At 36.5% G+C, this 16,546-nt stretch overlaps 1 protein-coding gene across 8 annotated transcripts in view; it reads left to right on the forward strand.

Annotated features, from left to right (window-relative positions):
- DMD (dystrophin) overlaps positions 1 to 16,546 on the forward strand; it is a 1,137,330-nt gene that overhangs the window by 219,381 nt on the left and 901,403 nt on the right. The window contains exon 1 of one of the 8 annotated variants that reach the window (XM_014248816.2): positions 2,500 to 2,517. The exons of the other annotated variants lie outside the window; for them this stretch is intronic. The gene's annotated coding sequence lies outside the window, so the exon portion shown is untranslated. Of the gene's footprint in view, positions 1 to 2,499; positions 2,518 to 16,546 lie in introns of those variants that run through there. 8 annotated transcript variants of the gene reach the window in all.

The following is a 16,546-nucleotide window of genomic DNA, read 5'->3' on the forward strand; positions in this document are numbered from 1 at the left end:
ACCTAAGAATACCCCTTGTGCAGAGCTTAGGAAAAAAAATAACAAATTATTTTAATAAATGCCAAACAAACATAGAAGATGAAAAATAACTTTCTATTGAGTTAGTATTTTGACAAGGTCTTTGCTACAAGAGGCCTGTCCTTACATGGCAGAGTGATGGAATACAGTTAAGAAATAAAGCAGCATTCTCTGGCTCATGCTAAACTACTTTATGCTCTCTAACCATTATTTTGTTGTTTTTTATTAATTTATGTAACTGAGTGTGTTTGCACTGTTATTTCTTGATTGCTCTTCATGCTTACGTCACATTTGTCAAAGTTTTTAAGGTGTTGGGAATAGACATTGTGGTCCTGTATTTCTAGACTACCTGTTTCTCCAAGACATGGTTGCAACAGAGGTTTCCCTGTTATCAGTTACAATGAGTAAATACCTATAATGTGGAGGTGATTATAGCAACCCTGTTTCTAATTCCTTATTAACTTTACTGTGTTATGCTAGTGCTTGCTATCATATGCATGGTCAAACATGCACAGTTTCTGATGAATTTTGTTTGAATAATAAGAGAAAAAAAACATGTGACCTGTTTTGCTCATAAAGGAGGCTTGAAATAGCATTTCTGAGCCTTCCAGAAATGTGGCAACTCCATATTCTGGTGTAAGGTGTGCTCAGCTCTGCTGTAGGCATTGAGGCATTCCCCATGCTGTAAATAGCAAGGAGAACACATCTAGATGCTCTATTGTGCATTCATTTAAAAAAGTTTTAGCTGTTGTCCTCCCATAACTGATTCAGTAGTTCTAAAATGGTTTAATCCAATAAGTTTAACTGAAAATTACTTTCAAGTAACCTTCTAGTCTGTTGTCATTGAAGATGGTAAGTCTTGAATCAGCGTACAACCCTGAAAAAGGCCAAGAAATTACCTTAAGTTTCAGTTGAATGGATTTTGTTACAATGAAAGGAGATACCGTTTGTATGACAAATGCAAAGCTTTAGCTTTTGTTAGGAGACTGCTGTGTAGTTTGTGATAATTTGTTTTAAATTGGGTGTGATGTTAAAGGAATATTAATTCATATTATTTTTTTGAATACAGATTCCACAGTATATCAAAACTCTATTTACACTGCCTACAAGAGACACTTCTGTTTAGCTATTAAATCACCAGACTTTAGAGATATTCACAGTGTTTAAATATTTACCGCACTGTCCTGGAATGGAGTGGTCCTGTGCATTTCCTATCTCCACATCTCCTGCCTCTTTGCTGCCATGGTTTTATGTGGCTGTGTCTGACAGACCACAGCGTAACTGCTCTACAGCCCGCTTAAAACTCTGGTGTAACTTGTCCCCTGATCCGTGCTTTGTCCGTAGCTTTCTCTCCACAAATGTTTTTAGACTAACCAGTTAACACTAAAGGAAATTTTTGATATGGTCTCTAAACTGGGATTAGAAGAGATTTATAGGAAAATAACAGTTAATAATGTAATAATCAGGTTAACTGGAATAATCAGGACAAAAAGAGGAAGATTCTTTTGTTTGTATCATCCTCCCCACCCATCAAAATTAAAAAAATAAAAATAAAAATCAACAAACAAAACCCAAAGAACCCTTTCAGGCTTACAGCAAGCATGCTCGTTGAATGACATACTATGTTGAAGTTGGTTGTGGTAGTATGCATTGTACTTATCCTTACTGTCTTTTAATTTAAAAAAGAGCAAACAGGAGGGGAAGGAAATTGTACCTTTTCCACTTTATTTGCTGACTAGAGCTAGGGAAGAATATACTGCAGATGCATATATACTATTACATTTGAAAGAGATACTTTCTCTTTCAAAGCTGGTTTTAGAGAAAGGATACACAAAAAAAAGACTGCATTGAAAAGCAGTTCCTGCTTGATGAAGTAGGTAGCCTTTTTTTCTTAGGGACTTTAAGCTTATTTGAATAGGATTGTAAAAGCAGGAAGCATAATCTCTCCCTCAGACAGGCGAAGGCTGTACTCCAGTGTTCAAACAAAAAGCAGACAGAAACACAAGCGCTTCCAAAATGTTTCTACCTTGCCCTGTGTCCCAGGAGTGCCGCTGCCCTGCTTCTGCAGCTTGCCCTCCAGAAATCCTGGGGGTGGGCGAGGAGGGCCGCTAGTGCTGGGAAAACTAAGATTACTGATTAGGAGAGAACATAATCAGGTAGATTGAGCCTGTGGAGGGAGAAACCATTTCAACGAGGAGGGAGGGAGCTCAGCACACGCTGGCTATGTACCTTGGGAGAGTACCTCTCTGCTGTTTAGGAAAACAAAATTGGCTGTAATTCTCCCGTCGGCTTCTGAGAAGGGGGTGCTCTTTTTGTGCCTGTGAAACTGGAGCGTGATTGCAGGCGTGCCTTACCTGCACCTGGCAATGAGTCTCCCTCCAGGTTTCTCCTACTTTGGAGAATGTGTTAGAGAGAAGTACCCGCGGGGAAATCCACTGACCGCTTCCCCACGAAGGTAGCAGGACACGGCAGTGCCGGCAATGCCTGGGGATGCCTCGGGTGAGTACCGGCTCTAAATGAATGCAAGGAGTATTCAAATCGCAACCCTAAAGACGGCATTTAGGTCAGTCGGCTGTCTGCCGGGGTTCTGGGGCTGCTGGGCTCTGCCTGCTGCGCGCAGGGGCTCGGGGAAGTTCCCCTGCCAGGGCTGCGCAGCTCAGAGCGAGTGGGGCGAGCGGGAGGCCACTGACCCCGACCCCGCCGGAGCATCCGCTCCCTTCTGCCAGATATCCCTGCCTTGCATAACTTGTATTTTTAAATCTGGTCCAGCCCCGGGTGGAGAGTATCAACAGGGTGCTAACAAAGAAAGGGAAACAAACAAACTTTTGTATGTAGTAAGTCTCTGATTAGGTTAAACAGATTTATTGGGGTTTTTTTCCCTGCCGATGGGAGGGAAAAGTGCAACGTGTTCAATGACAATACAAGAGGGTTGGCACAGTTATGGGTAATAGATGTTGCCTGATCAAAGAGGATTTAATTGTTTTGCTAAATGAGCTTCTTATTATAAAGACAGCAGAAAGATGCAAAGTTTACTGCAAACAAATTTGGACATGGTCAAATGAATTACTCAACTGATGATATAGAAATAGCTTGGAAACTGGGCCATCGGGCAAAAACAACCTTACATTCAGTCTAGGATAATTGCATGGACATGTCTACAGAGGATTGCTACTGAAAAGTAGCTAAAGTAACTTCATATCCTTTAACACTTTTGGAAATAGATCTTGAGAGAATATTTGCCTGTGTATATGTAATACAATGCTTCACTTGAGTGAAAAAAATTAATCTTGTTTTCTGTTATAAATAGGTACCTTGATGCATTGTAACAAGTTATATTCTATTCTTCCTCCTAAAAATGAAGGGGTAAACATGCATTTTCTCTGAAGCAAACAATATTCTTTATGTGTCATGCAGGAAAAAAAAGATTTTTGCAACGGTTGAAAGTTGAAATATCTTCAGGGTATTTCAAAATTAATTTTGTTTTCTGTTTCTATGTTTTGCATCCTTCCCTAACTTGAAGGCACAAAATAATGGTTGCTCAATTATAAAAAGGAGTAGCATTTTCATATTGTCTGTTTTTATAAACCTGTCTTTGTTGGGGTGGTTAAAGCAGCATTTCCTGCTAATAAAAACCTTTAATTAATCTTGTCCCTTAAAGAAAAAAATAGTTTTGTTTTTATTTCTATTTAAACATTTGTGCTTTATTCATAACACACATTTCTTTGGAAACTACAGAGGCCAGTTAATGGTTTATGAGTTCAAGCTGAGCTGAATATAGCTAAGCTCTGTCTTGCTTGACATTTCATCAAAAGCTTTGTTGATTTGCAATGTTTACGGACCTATTTATTGAACCTTCACAGCTTGAACTATGCCACCGAGCTTGTTGACATTGCTGAGTTTATCTCTTGGTACTTTTGCAATCTCAGAAGAAAAGTTTAGAGCAAATGAGTTATAGCAAACTTGTCACAGTTCATAAAATATGCAGTTAGGACAATCAAGTTGATCTTCTTGTTCATTGATCATGCTACATTAGAGAAATCTGAGTAGGTGAACAATCTCATCTGGGTAGGTGAGTGTGTGTCCTTTTCCTTTATACTAAGATTTGACTGTAACCTCTTAAGAGCTTTGAAAAAATAGCTCATAAAAAACCAAATATTTTCTGTCCATGAAACTACTTGTATTTCAAAATGAACTCCGGCTGTTTTGCAGCACAAAATAACATGTTTATTGTTCTTCCATATAGATCTTATTTTGTGAGGAGTGATACATCAAATAAGCAAACAGCAAATTGAATCAGAGGCTCATAAATACCATAAAAATCATTCAGCTTTTGACAGAGAGAGCATCCCATGCTCTGTGCTACTCTTCAGAACATACTGTTTGCACAACCTCTATTTTTAGCCCACAAGATACATCTTGCTATATAATCTACTACTGTTCCTGGATCAACAGTGCACATTATCATGGCTTCAGACACTTTTCTATGTAACTTGAACAGAAATTGATCAAAGGTAATGTGGCTGCCTGGTGCCTCAGCAAAAGCAACAGAAAACTATGCACTATTTATTCAACAACAGTGGATGGTTTGAGAAGTTATGGATTGGTCTTTACTTTTCTTTTTTGGCTGCATGGGAAGTATTTTTCCCATGTGAGTATTTCCATAGCTGCCATTAACTGCGTTGACATAGCTGTTTTTTCTCCTTTTAGAACCGTGGGTATGCAACCACTTATAAACATCCAAAATGGAAACTGGATATTAAAAAATAAGATAATTTTTCCATGTAGTTGGATGGACTTTTGTCGGGCTCTTGGTTCCTTTTTAACAATGAATGCATAAAGACTTTATGTTTTCCAAATAAAAAGTAATTGCTAATTGATTTTGGAATGCAAATTGTATTCTAAGGTTTAAAAAAGGAAATATAGAAATATGCTTGGGGGAATATATGCTCTGCTTAACTACTGCTGTGCTATGCAGGCTGCTGCTATTACCTGGGTAGACTTACTAGGCTCAAATATCTAGGCAATAGAGAGCAATAAGCTCTTTTGGCAGCAAGTCCAAGCAAGAAATCAACATTGATATCTTGTTTCCTGAACTCAGGTGCATTAGTAGATTAGCCTCCTAACTTGAATAATTGAATTGGGAAGGTGAGAAAAGCCCCTGTATATTTATTAGAATATTTGTATGAATAAATTTGAGGTGTTTCCATCTGATGGAAACATGCTTGTGTAACTAGTTACAGAAAATACCAATCGGCTCTTATAGTCACATACAACTCCTTAACTCTGGGGAAAATAAAACATACTTTGTAGAGAGCATTTAAATTAGTGAGAATTCGTCATCAGTAATTCTAAAGTTGATTGTGTGCTGTGTGCATGGAAGGGTCAGTTGGGAGAATCTACAAAAACCCAGAACTGTATGAAATATCTCAAAGTATTTGAATATATGTAGTAGGATTGTATCTTTTATAATGATATTTCTTATTTTCTTTCTATTTATCAGACTTCTCTATTCTTATGCCATTTGTCAGCCTGACTTGTGGTTGTTTTTTTTTTACTTTTTGTTAGAGTAGCAGCATCCTTTGGTCTAATTTCCTTTCCGTGTAAGAATTCACCAAGAAGAAGGTCAAGCACATGCTCCAAGTGTTGTCTGAGCTGACTCTTGTACAGTACAGTACATTGGCCACTGTTGTCTATGTAAAAGGTTCTTAGTTTAGGGCTTGTTATACTGTAGGACCAGTACCTTTCCTACCTGAAGCTGTCTTGTGATCATATTGGAAAGTACTAGAATTCAGGGCAATATTAGATTCCCAATAAAATACCCAACAATCTTCTCTAAAAATTGGCTGTCAAGCACACATATATATCATATGTGGAACATTGAACACAGTAAGTCTAGATAGGCTTGAGAGGTAATTTAAAAGGACCAAAAAAAAAATAAATTCTACATTACTTTAGTTTTATTAAGCCAGTCTTAAGCAATTATTCTTTAAATTACCATATATGTATAATTCTCAAATGCACTGTTCAGCTTTGCTCACAACTCAGCCCTGAATTTTTAAGGTACTTGATGTGTTCAACAACCACTTATTTTGTGACAGATGGAGAGTATCCCTTTGAATACTCATCACAGGAATAACTGTTCCTACCAAATGAAAATTAATTTGCTGTGAGCCTTCCAAGATGTGTTTTACTCCAGTTTAATAGCTAAATATAGTGATGAGAGATGCAAGCAGAGTTTCAGGACAAAATATTGTGTGTTTTGAAGTCTAAACCTCATGAAGAGAGTAGTATGCCCATTCCAAGAGGAAAATTTTAAAGAAAAGATTATGCAGCATGTTAGAAAGCATCAGTTGAGATAGTCATGTCATAAATACAAGCACAGTCAGTGCAAAGCTTGGGTAAAAGCTTTTGTGTCACTACTGAACTAGCTTCTTCAAGATTATGATGGAAAGGTCAAACTACCATTTTGTAATTGAAAAGTAATAGAAAGTCAAGGGTACACCTCAGCACTTGGCTTCTTTTCACCTTCCTGAAATTTTTATACACACAGAAACATATTTAGAAAAATTTTTTCCATTAAAAAAAAAAAAAAAAAGTGTAATTTCATGGACATATTTAAGGGGATATAGAGTGATGCTGATAATGGATAATGACTTTAGTCTTAGTCAAAGGAAATAAAGGCACTTTCTGCAATCTTTTATTTCTTGCAGATAAAACTTAACCAGCCTAACAGTATCAGTGGAGTATTGTCTGCCTTTTTCAGAGGAAGCTATGGGATTATGGGAAGCAAGCAAGATTCTTGAAGCAAATGTGCAATAAAATTATCGAAACAAATAACTGGAGTTTGATTTTTTCAACTATCTCCATGTTATAGAAAGCACAGAAAGGACAAGAAACCTCAAAACTAAACCAATAGTTTCTCTAACTTTTTTTGACAGAGATAACTATGTTCAGTCGATTTACCATCATGCCAGTTTAATACTATTGTAGTGAATAGAGGTACAAGTTCTGTTTTGTGCAGTATTTAAAATATAAATGCTTCAGGCAGAGGCTATTCTTTATACTTGTTTTGTGCTGTACGGATCAGGAGACATCAAGCTCCCTAAGTGCTAGTAGGGAGTGAAAACATTGTGAATAATACAACATACAATTTGAAAAAGAATAGCTTCTCGAAATTCTGCTTCAGGTAAACTGATAGGGACAGAATGGACTGCGAAAGCTTGACTATAATAGGTAAAATGAGTATATCATTTGCTAGTGTGGTAACGAGACAACTTGGTTGTGAATATGCTGCTGACTAGCCCAAGCATTTATTTGATATTAAGATTAATTTATTTGCTTAATGAGAATTTTTATGAAGCTTTTTTTTTTCCAATTTGATCATTACATTTTGCTAACCTTTGTCATGTATGTCTTTAAATAAAGACTTTCTTGTCCTTTAAAACATTCTGCTTATAGACTTTACATAACTGTGCTAAATTAATATCAGCGGTTTGAGATGTTTATTTTTTTTCAGTGCTAAGAGCCATGGTTGGTGGAAAATGTCTTGTGCTTCAAGATGAGACTGTATTCCAAGATACAGTCTAGAAGTATGCTCTTCATTTTTAAAAGGTCTCATTTTTTTGCCAGGTCTGGCAAAACCTGTTGATTTTGAGTACGCGAACATGAAGCCTCTCTGTTCATTTGGGATTTTGTTCTGACAAGGTAGTACTGGGTCACAGGATACTATGTTTAGAGGCAGGTTTCAGGGTTAATCTCTACATTTATCATGTCAGTTAGTTTTGTTTATCTTTTTTTATACATGTTTCTGGACTGAAACAAACTAACAGGAAAATATCTGTACATCAGTGAAGAGATAAAAGCCCATGCCTGTTAGGAATATTTTAATTTTTTTTTGCAGTTTGGGGTTGTCCAAAGATATTTAGAATTAAAGTAAAATGCTCCTTGGTAGAATTAATTGTGTTCTGAATAAGACTGAAGGCACTCACATGTTTCAGGAAGAAGGTCTGTTTGCTTGATGAAGTATTTGATTGATGAAGTGTTGCCTGTAAAGAGGAGTGTCAGTAATTAGTGGAGGTAGGATACAGCCCTTTGCCCCGATCACTGGTGACTTTCATCCATGGCTAGAATTCCTATATTTTTGAATTATTCAGATAATTCAGACACTTTGCTTTTACCATTTGCCTATGCACAATGTATTGTGTATATGCTGGCTCTTCTAGATTCAAAGCTTTAAGCAAAATTATTAATCTGAGTAATTCCTAGTTAAAATAGTCTGTCTGATGCCCCTAACCAGACTGTGATATCCTCTGACATATCACAGCCCAGGACTCAGGCAGGCTCTGGCAATTGCTCTGAACAGCTGTAAATTGGATCATCATGTCAGTGGCTGGTCCAGTCTTTTCCTCTCCAGTCTGTCCTCCCCCTGCCCCTTTCCTCAACAAGGGTCTGCTCTGACTTGGTATCGATGTCTGAGGATGCTCCTCCATTGCCAGCAAGTTACAGCTGCCTTCATCCCTCCAGTCTGTGGTTTGGGACGGGTCTTTGCTGCCTGGCATGATTGAATTGGAGGGGTGAGAGTGGCTGTGGCAGACTAAGAGCTTCCCAGAAGTTCCTTGAGTCATTTGAGTACTCCCAACTTTTCCAGTGTTGGCCACAAAGCTTCATGATCCTCTCATAATCTTCAGGAACAAAACTAGATTTTGTATTAGTATGTGGAGAAAATAATTTACTTTTTCCTTCACCTTCTGAAAGGGAAAACTAAAGCTTGGTTGTAATTCTGAGAATCTTTTGAGTCAGCTTGCTCGGCTCTCAGAGCATTGAATACTTTGAAGCCATATCTAGTTACTTTATTTCTTCTGGCTTTTCCTTTGCCTACAGGGTTGATTTTTCTGAGCAGTGAGTTCCCTAACTTAGTGGAGTCATATTTTATCATCTTGATGAAATTTCCACAATCTTAGAGAGCTTTGCTGCATGCTTAATTCAAACCTTGTTAGTGTGCTGCATTGCACTTAGATCTATGAGTGTCAGCAGAGGTCTGTGATGAAAGGAGATCCAAGGAACAATGTTCTCAAAGATGTCATTGAGATTGCTGTGGGGTATGTTTGCTGTAAAGTGACAATACAGTCCTTTTAGATTTTCATTCTTAACTATTTATGAAGTTAAGATGGCAAAATTTTGTAACATTTTGTACTGGAGCAATGTTACTTGAAATATAATCCTGGGAAATTCTGAGCAAGCTCTTCAGGGTCGAACAACTGAAGTTTTCTATATTTTCAGCTTGTTTTCTCTTTCAAATGGATTTACACAATAGATTCTCATTTTTTGACTCATAACAAAAGGAAATGGAGAGAAATGCCATTTGTGGTAAACGTCCTCTTGAGATCATTTGAATTATTAAAATACTTGTCAGTACTAATCCTTCATAAGTAGAAAGCTTCATCTCCCTTTAACAACACAGTATATGTTCTGGTGATGTGAAGTGAGAGTTGTCAAGTCCTCAGAAGTATTTTACAGAAGCAGTTTAAAGTACTTTAAAGAATGGTAAAATATTTTTGGCTATAAGTGATATTTTTCCATCATTATTTGGAAATTAATAAAAATAATTTATTGACAGAGTCAAGAAAAAAAGTGGATAAAATTTAGTTTTAGTAGCGTGGAAGAATTGTGTTATGAATGTGGATACACATCACACCATCAGAAAGCTATGTCTCCTCTCAAATCAGCTCTCCTGAGAGTCCCCAGGGATGCAGTCTCTACTTTTGGGTTTCCACTTAGATGTGCTGGACTAAGTCCAGAGCAGCGCTGCCTGAGGCTTGGGTGCTGGAGGACTTGGCATGGAGGAGCTGGCTTTACTCACCCTTCAGAATAAGGATGAGGGATTGCCATCTACAACTTCCTGGCCAGAGGTTTGTAGAGAAAAGAGAGGCTTCTCAGAGCTGTACGGCAATAGGACAAGAAGAAAAGTATATGGCTTGGAAAGAGGGAAATTCAGATCTGGTATGATGAAAACTTGTCCTCAGTTGTTGGTCACTGGAATGGATTGTACAGAAACACTGTGGGATCTCCATAGCTGGAAATGATCAAAACCCAACTGAACACAGCACTGAAAAATCTGCCCTTGCTGACCCCCCTGTGGTGATGGAACTTGGACACTGGGAGGTTCCTGCTGGACTCTGTAGTTCTACCTACTGTGCTTATATTGAGACTTCAATATTGCACAGGACTCTTTAAATGACACTTGGTTTTGATTTTGCTTTTTTTCTTTTATGAATGCAAATTCTTAGAAAAAGAACTGTCTTTTTATGAATCAGATCTATTCCTGGGCTGAATTAAGAAAATTATGATAGAAAAATCAAATTAAATGTGAATATTTCTGACTAAATCTTTTTATGAGAGTGTAACGATTGTTAATTGATTTGTTTGCTTATTTTTTGAAGTCAAGAACATTAACATTAATGACAAATTTTGAAGCAAAGTTTTTACAGCTGTTGAAAAGTGGAGAAAGAGTTATGAACTGTTTTTCACATTCCATGGTTGCCTACTGTGTCCAGTTTACACAAGTAGCAAGTCTAAATTTCGTTGGAGTTTATATAACAGAGATGTGTATATATTGTATATATATTGTGGAGGTGTGTAGTAAATCTTTATGTGCAGGGTCAGTCATCATTGATCTGTTTTATGTTGAACCTTGGGAGCTTAACCCAGATAAGTGACCTGAGCAGAGCAAAATGCAAACATTTTTGTTAAGAAACATGTTTTGAAAGAAATCTATTACTAAAGTCTTCATCTTTTAGTTGCTTAGCAGCTGCTCCTTAGTCTACCTAATTGCAGTATAATGGCTTTATGCTGCACCAGATGTTAAAGGCATAACATTTTTCTTTCTTGCATAGCAATGCAGTCTCTACGTTTGGAATTCTGTTCTGTGGTTATGTTGGTGTCAGGCTATGGCACAGGAAAACCTCAGGTACTGGTATATGATTTTAAAGAAAACCAAATCAACTTAAACTTCCTCAAGGAATAAAAATAAAACATGACTCTAATTGACAGAATTTTGTAAGTCAATTTATAAGTATTTCAGTCTTCGTTCTAAGAGCCAGAATAATGATTTATGTCCTGTTATTACCAGTGTTTGCTAAAATGCATGAACTTGTTTCCTTTACTGTTTATTAGTCTTTATTACACTGTTTTTTCTGTGTGCTTGGCTAGACCTGTGTAGTGGTCTAATTTGTTATTTGTGTGGAACAAGGGCTTTATGAGAAGGAAGCAATCTATCTTTATGCCTAGTTACAGGGGCAATCATCACTTACGGAGGCTATAATCAAAATTGTGAGTTCCTTCAGTAATTTCTGCCAGGATCATATTTAAAGAAAAAAAAAATAAAAGAAAAAGAGTTAGGAAAAGAGTTTAGAGAGCTGTTGCACTTTCAATCAATGCAGATTTACTGTTTAAGAGGGTTTCTTCCTTTCATATGTGATTGTTCTAAATGCTCTGTTTAGGAGCAAAGTAACATCAAAGCAGCTCTTTTGAAAAGCTTAAAAGCAATCCTTAAATTTGAAAATGAGAAACTAACTTTTATGGAATGTAATTCTTAAATTAATAATCACCTGCTATTAAAATAGTATAATTAGATAGCATCTCGGCCATCTGATTGTTTTATAACTTATTACATAGATCATGCGAAGTGTAATTTATTATTCTTTGTATCACTTTCTTTGGTGTAGGAAGAATGCATTAGAATAATTTGTAATTAGAATATGACTGTATTACAAAGAAAAAAAAATAAACATTACTACTGAAGTAGTTTTGTCCATTCCCTGATAGGGTAAATTGGAGCTATCAGCCTCAATATTACATAGAATTTTAATTTATTCCTGTAACCCTAACCTTAAAACCTTTCAAAGGGCATCATGTATTTTCTGTAAAATGTTATGGGTTTTTTTAAATGTTTTCTTTTAAATTACTTGCTTACTAAAGTGAGTGTGGGGGTTTTTACCTTGCTTTTGAGACTAGTGCATCTTAAATGCGTATTGAACATTTACAGAATATATTTTCTGTCAGTGGAGAAGAAGAGGGTAAAAAAGGCAAGGTAGGAGCAAGTGAACAAAGATAGATAGATAGATAGATAGATAGATAGATAGATAGATAGATAGATAGATAGATAGATAGACTTGGTAATGTGTTTTTTTTGGGGAAAAAATATCTCCCTGGAAAGATAACCTGAAAAGAAAATTTCAATATGCCTCATGTCTTACCTTCCTTGTGACCAGTAAAATGGTTTAATTATCACTTCTCCCCATGAAGTGACTAGCCTACAGTTAGATGATATGAATAGTCCTCATCCTTCATGACTGAGAATTCCCACCTGCTATTAGTAACTGTCAGCATGGATGATTGTTTCTGCTCTGAAAGTCTTGGTAGAGTTCCTCATTAATTAGTTTGTGTACAAACATGACTACCTCTGCCAGTGGGAATAATGAGATGCCATTAAAGGTAAGGCCAGAGAAAAGCTGACTAAAGTAGATGAATCTTCATTACAGTCTCACCATATGACCTTTATCAACATCTCAAGCTTCATTACACACACAAGGTTGTTGCCTCAGATTGGTAGTGATTGTTTCAAATGCTCATTTTTTAGTTATATGGATATGCAGATTATTTTGTTCCTCTTGGATTTTGCTTTTCACCAGAATATTTTCTGTGTTTTAAAAGTTCTTTGCATAAACAAGGAGTGAGAAGTAACACTGATACATAAATGTGGGTGATAATGTGCACATAGCCTTTGAAATTCCAAGTGGATAAATAATGTAATAACCAATGGGGTTTTTTTATAATCACTTCTTAAATTTTAAAAGTACCATGCCTTTTCTTTATATGGACTCTGAGAGACATTCTCCTTGGTGCAATACAAAAGAGAAAGAAAACTATTTCCTTCAGGAAGTGTAAACAGTGTTACTGAAGCAAGTGTCAATGTAATGTCACGGTTGTTATGTTGGTATTTCCTTCAAGTAATGGGTGTCCATCATTGTTATTTAAAAGGTTAGCTTGATAACCCCAAGGAGAAGTTGCCTGGTAGGTTTTGGCTGACCTGTATTAAGCTGTAAGGGTAACCAAGAAATTGGATTCCACTCAGACCTGAGAGTGCCTGTCCCTATGTGATTTTTCCAAAAGTCATTTTCCACCCAAATTGAAAGACAGGTGACTTCTGTCCCATGTCACCTGAAAAGTCTTGGTTTCTGGATGTTTTTAACTTAGCAGCATAGCACGTGTTGTTTAAATGATGATAGTACTCAAGTAATTATTTTAACTGAGTTTTTCCTGTATCTGAGGTGAAGACCTGAGTGTCAACACTCCTAATTTGATCTTTCTTTGGAACCTAGGATTCCTGGTCCTATGAGATCCACTTTTGTTGGCCAGAGTCACCTCCCACTTCTCTGTGCTTGTGTGGTAGCAGCATGATACCTGCAGCTTCCAGTGACCTGCCCACACACAATGAGCTAATTCTTTTGTTTATCTCCATTGCAATAATACTTGCAATAATACTCTGGGGTTCACATAAGTGCTTGTCCTAATTAACTGCATTGTTGGAATAAGGAAGCAGCTCAGAATAAATCCCAGACAGATTGAGGCAGAGGAACTATGGGAATTTCCAGGTTGGTTCAAATTTGTAAAGTCAGGTGTCCTTCCATCCTTCTCAGTTAGGGAGAGGAGTGACAACTCACACCAAAGCCAAGAATCTGTTAGAAAGATTGGATCATAACGGGATGGGAAAAAGGTTCTTGTTTGGTTGTCTGGGGAGATTTTGTTGCTGTTTTGTTTTGTTTTGTTTTGTTTTTTGGGTAGTTGCTGTTGTTTTATAAAGGGTGAGGGTGTGTTCTTTGATGTGGTGGTTTTTTGTGTATGCAACTGGAAGGGAAAGAGGAATGCCAGAATGTATAAGTTGCATTGCAGGAGGACTCAGGTCCTTTCTTTCGTGGAAGGGTTGGCAACTGCAGGGATGCCACACTCCACTCTGCTGAGCTTGGCAGTGTGAGTGTCAGGGCACACAAAGAAGATTGAGGCCCCGCAGGTTCCTGCCAGGATATTTGGGCTTGTGGTCAGGAAGAGCCCAGTGATCTGGGATCACAAACACTCCTTTTCTTTCATTTTAAAGCAAGAGTTTGTAATCTACTAATTGTTTCTAGAAAAAGCTAATGGACAATATTTAGTGGGAAACTCTTCTGTTAAACTGAATAGTTGTACATAATTCCTTTTGTTATTCCCTTCAAGAGTTTCTCTTCATTCCAGTATTAGACAAGCTTGTATGATTGGTCCTCAGTCAAATCTCTTTGTAAAAATTGTGTGTTTCAGAATGTGCAGATTTGTTCAAAAGTACCATGAGAAGCTCAGTAAAAACATCCTGCTCTTCACAGTGGAGTTATCCATATGAGTGCCATCATGCACTCATTGTGCTTTGAGCATCAGTTCCTTACTGGGAGCAAGTAATTTCACATAATTGAATTTTATCTTGTTAGGCACATTTTTGCTGTTGTTGGGGTTTTCTTTGCTTATGTGGACACTGTAAAGAAGAGGTATGAAGAGTTGGTCTCTTTCTGGACTGTGTTTCTTTAACTGAAGACTTAGTTGCAATGTTTAAAAATTTATAACTCCATTAATAACCAGCCATTTTATTTTAACATCTAAAATTATCATGACTTATCTATTGAGTTGGATCGATTTACATTCAAATGTATTTCCATTCTACACTTGTATCTATCTGCATTGTATTAGAAGCTTCACTCTGTCAAGGAACCCTTTTAGTGTTTGAAGAAATAACTATTAAAATGGGTTAGCAACTTTTCACTGACATCTTCAGGAAGTGTTAAGTCATTGATTCTTTTTCTCAAATTGTTATTTCATTAGGAAAAAAACTGTTAAGGTCTCTTATTTTTGTTATTTTCAAAATACCAGTATTGTCTGGGTTTTTCTCCCTTTGGATTTTGGATTCACCTTAGTAAATAGTATCTTAAATTCATAAATTTAAAAAAAAAACCCAATAAAAAAAAAAAATCACAGCCCACATTTTGCCCTAATTTGGGAAGAAAGAAGAGCACTTAAAAATGCCATAATATGGGAAATTAGATTTTCTTTCCTACCTAAGTGATAGCATTTTATATGTGTTCCTGTCTTTTTCCAGTTGTGCACACATTTCCTTCATCTTACTTTTCTGTCAAAAGTTATCCTTATTGCTTTTGTTTGTTTAGAAATACCCCTACTCTAATAGTTTGATTCCTCAAATATGTTGTGAAATAATATTAAAATATATGATATGAAGGCCTTGTAAGAAGCTATAGTTAGTTTTTGCTGATTAGATTCCTCAGGTGGTATCTGGTTTATATGAAGAAGTTGATGCATGAGCAGTAGAGCTTCTGAGTTTGACCATAAGGAGTTAAGAACGTGAAGCACTTTTGTGCAGATTGCAAATTGGCTGTTGCTAATTCTCCTGTCTTCACCAGTTGATGTAGTATCAATTAGCAAATATAGGTTTTAATGCTGCCTTTAATATTCATGACTCTTAATCGTCTTTGTTAATTGAGAAGAAACACTCTGGTGCACAATGCTTGACAGGTAAGAATTATGATCTGCTGCTTGTGTTGGCAGTTGTCCAGAGAAAAGTAGGTTACTGATACACAGGTATGTGCAAGCATCTTACCCACAGGTTTGTTCCTTTCATGGTGAATTTCCCTGCTTTTGATAGACCATCTGAAAAAGGGAACAGCTGAGGGTTATAGGTAGAATTGAATCACCTGTTTCAAGGAATCAGTTTGCAGGTTCATTTACATCAGAGAGCAGGCACAAAAGAGAGAAGGTTTTAGGAGCTGTTACCTTAAATGATTACAGGTACTGCAGAAATCATTGACACTGAAACAGTGGAGTTTCATACATGGTGAAATTATCTGGTCACATTTTGTTTGTTTGTGTGTTTTTCAAATATGTCATGTTTGATTTGAATATTCTTGTGTTTGTACTTAATATACTTTCTTTATGATGTTATATAATTGGCTTTGTTTGGAATATTCTTATAACAAGTAAACTATACTAATTTATATGTTTCCCAAGACTTTTTTTTTTATTTTCAAACAGAACTATTGCTTTAAATAAGTATTAGAGATGACTCTAAAGACTATGAAAGATATAATCTAACATTAAAAAAACACAATTAAAAAAAAAGGAAAAGCAGAAACTCTTGAAGTTAGCTGGAAAAGTGACTTAGAGGTGCTCGCTAAAACTGATTTAAGTTGGTGCTTGCTTTCGAAAGAGACTTTAGAGCTTGGCTTATTTAATTGCTTTCCAAAATTTTGGCTCAACTCAATAATGCTAAAAATTCAAGGAAACTAATCATATAGCAAGTCTGGTAAAGTATGATTGATGCTTTCTATAAGAAATGTTTCTAAATGAGGCGTTCAGTCATTTATATTCAAAGGATAGATGCTTAACTGGAAAAGGTGGTCATTCTGTGTTCCATTAGGAACAGAAATGGCTTGATTTT

Source organism: Pseudopodoces humilis, chromosome 2, assembly GCF_049639895.1.
Source record: "Pseudopodoces humilis isolate 2021_Gansu_Grassland_sample_001 chromosome 2, ASM4963989v1, whole genome shotgun sequence".
NCBI lineage: Eukaryota > Metazoa > Chordata > Aves > Passeriformes > Paridae > Pseudopodoces > Pseudopodoces humilis.